We start from the raw sequence: 2,258 nt of genomic DNA, 5'->3' as shown, positions 1-2,258 counted from the left end.
TTCCCTGCACCACACTGAAAAAACAGTGAACCCTTTTCCATTGCAAAATGAACTAAACTGTAGTAATATTGACCATGATTTAGCCCTTAAGATTTTTTTCAACTTGTCTAGTTTATAATTCTCTTAAGTTTTAGTTCATCTATAACATTGTTTTTTAGTTCTTTTTTACAACACCATAAGATTTATATACCCCTACCAAGTTAAAAAGTGAGTATTATTTTGATTTACTTGCTTATTTTGTGGGAAACCCGATAATAAAAATTGGTTAACAGTCTCTTTGAAATGTCGACGATTAAACTATTTTTAAATCAATCATTCCACAGTACAGAGAAATTAAATAATTAAACGAACAACAAACCGTTTTACTATTATGCAAATTTTCATACATTAAAATTAAACTTTCTTTAAGCAAAAGTACTTTATTTTAAAAACTTATGATGAAAGTTCTTAATACAATGTTTTTTGTGAATAACAATTATGACCACGTGGAACAGAGAGTAGTTCATTTGAACCCGCTGTTTGGACATTTTGACTTATCCTTTTCTTAATCATCGTAGGTAATTTTTTCACATATCTTGCTGGAAAAAAATGGAAACAACAATGAAAATTGTTAAGAATTAACACCATGTAATAAAATATAATTTTTTAATTCTTTAGTTTAGCTTGTAACTTACCATATGTGGAGGCATTTTATCAAATGGTGTAAGCAATTCAACTTTTATTTGGAAAACGTATCTCATCATAAAATTTGTACCTGAAACAATTAGAGAAATAATGAAATATTCTATATAAACTCATAAAACTGTGTTGTTATCGATGTGAAGAATATAATAAACTAAATATTCTAGTTGAAAGAAAGCCAAAGTTTTAATATAAAACTTACCAATTCTCTATTAAATTGTACGCTGAGGGGAAATATAAAAAGTTGTCCAAATTTATTTGGGCTATTCTGAAATTAAATATTAAATAAAATAATTAAATAACTTTTCAAAAAATCTAATGAAAAAAATAATAATATGCATAAAAAACCAAATATTCTTGATATTCCTAGACAGTCATCAAAATGACGACACGTATTTTCATTTTCGATTTAAAATGCATTTTAGTCTATTGGGAAATGGTAAATTTAAGTTATACTAATTCGACCGTTTTATGAATTTTTGTTTTATACTACTTAAAACCAAATTGAATAAGAAAATAAATGCAAGTTTGGTTCACTTTTTCGCTCACGATGAAAATTATATCGTCTTGAAATCAGCCGTAGTCAAAATGACGAAGGATGACGTTAATGTACAAAAAATAAGGATGGCTGTCCAGGGTTAAAAGAAAGTTAAAGAAAACTTACCAATTCACTATTAAATTACAGGCAAAGGAGTACTAAAAATTTGTCCAAATTTTAAGGGGTTATTCTGAAATTAAATATTTATTTTTACATTAAAAATATTACATTAGTTTCCAAAAAAATTAATTAAAGAAATACTAAAATAAGGTATTAAAAACCTGTAATTTTGATGATAAAAAGGTCATAAAAACGTAAATATTCTAGTTGAAAGAAAGCCAATTTTTAAAAGAAAACTTACCAATTCTCTACCTTTTTAAATTTGTTTGAATCCGTCTGGAGTTGCTCTGAAATTAAATATCGCTTTTACAACAAAGAAAAACATTAAACTGGTTTCCAAAAAAAAAAAAAAAATAATTAACAAATAATAATATACATAAAAAATATTCTTTTCAAAAGAAAGCCATATTAAAAAAATACTTACCAATTTATGAATAAACTATACGCTGAGATATTACAAAAAGTTTCCAAATTCATCTGGAATTGAATATTAATTTTTTACATTGAATAAAGAAAATTTCAATACACTTTCAATTTCAACATATTTTACAAAATATTCTTAATAACTTTTTTCTAAACTACCGATAAAATATTAATAACTTTCATTTAAAAGGTTTAATAAACAAACACCAATATATGACTCAAAAATCCAAAATATTCCATGCCTTTATATTCCCTTGTTGCATACTTAAAAGATGCAACAGCCCACGCCAACGCCAACTATACAACTGAAGCATGCCAAACAAAACCAAGCAAAGCCAAAACATTCCTACAACAACAAAAACACATGTGCCTTTATTGAAAACAACACCTCATCCAGCCAAAAACCATCAACGAATAACAAACACACACACACAAGCCACTAAATGAACAAAAATAAAAACAACCCCACGCTCATGTATACACAACAAAACTCAAG

General features: G+C 26.5%; 1 long non-coding RNA gene across 1 annotated transcript; it reads right to left on the bottom strand.

The window, feature by feature from the left end:
- Positions 1 to 1,345: 1,345 nt before the first annotated feature.
- On the bottom strand, positions 1,346 to 1,818 carry LOC142219759 (uncharacterized). Its single transcript, XR_012717748.1, has 3 exons — positions 1,764 to 1,818; positions 1,581 to 1,642; positions 1,346 to 1,409 (listed from the first exon to the last, which is right to left on the bottom strand). It is a non-coding gene; the product is annotated as an uncharacterized LOC142219759 (long non-coding RNA).
- Between the last annotated feature and the right edge of the window lie 440 nt (positions 1,819 to 2,258).

This window comes from Haematobia irritans, chromosome 1 (assembly GCF_050003625.1).
Source record: "Haematobia irritans isolate KBUSLIRL chromosome 1, ASM5000362v1, whole genome shotgun sequence".
In the NCBI taxonomy this organism is placed as follows: Eukaryota; Metazoa; Arthropoda; class Insecta; order Diptera; family Muscidae; genus Haematobia; species Haematobia irritans.
The sequence above is the reverse complement of the archived record's forward strand: the minus strand, read 5'-3'. Positions and strand labels throughout refer to the sequence as shown.